The sequence below is a fragment of the Myotis davidii genome, unplaced genomic scaffold (assembly GCF_000327345.1).
Source record: "Myotis davidii unplaced genomic scaffold, ASM32734v1 scaffold2921, whole genome shotgun sequence".
In the NCBI taxonomy this organism is placed as follows: domain Eukaryota; kingdom Metazoa; phylum Chordata; class Mammalia; order Chiroptera; family Vespertilionidae; genus Myotis; species Myotis davidii.
The window spans coordinates 1-805 of NW_006291083.1; positions in this window are offsets into that span (position 1 = coordinate 1).

Genomic DNA, 805 nt, shown 5'->3' on the forward strand with positions numbered 1-805 from the left:
CCCTCCATGGGGGACTGGGAGCCATGAGTTATCACTTCATTAGGCCCAGGAAGTGAATCGCACCTGCCCTGCCTCCCTTGCCCTCTGTTTCTCTACCTGGCTCTCTATATCTCTCCATGTCTCTCCATCTAATCTCTGATACCTGTCTCTTCCTTTCTAGCAGTCCCTTACTTCTCTGTCCATCTCTCTAGATCACTGTCTTCTTAACTCTGCCTCTCTGTTTCTCTTGCCATTTCTCTGTCTTCTTTCTCTCTCTCTCTCTCTCTCTCTCTCTCTCTCTCTCTCTCTCTCTCCTCTTTTTTTTCTCTATATATCTCTCTTCTATCCATCTCTGTCTCCTTGTCTGTCTCTCTGGTGAATGGCAAGGAGGCCTCCTCTCTAGCCCCTGCTGACTTAAGGAGAACCCCCAGGACATGCCCTGGGATGGGGTGCTCTGAGCAGCAGGAAGAGCAGGATTGGGGGTCCCGTGCAGTTCCACCCCTAACATGAGCCCCCAGCATCTTCCTGTGTGCAGGGAGCCAGGGTGTGAAGTGTCACCACCAGGTCCCAAGCTGGGCATTGTGGTGGACAGATGTGGGTGCAGTGTGCTTGCACCTGTGTCCCTGAGGAAGGGTGTGGGCCGGAGCACCTTAGATTTGGGAGATCTGAGAGGACACCTGGCCCAACCCCTTCATTTTTACATAAAGAAAGGACGGCAGTAAGCACTCTGACACACCAGGCAGTACTTGTCAGCTTAAATCTCACACTCTAGGAAATGGATCTCCTCTTTGTCCCCATTCTACAGAAGGGGAAACTGAGTAATTGA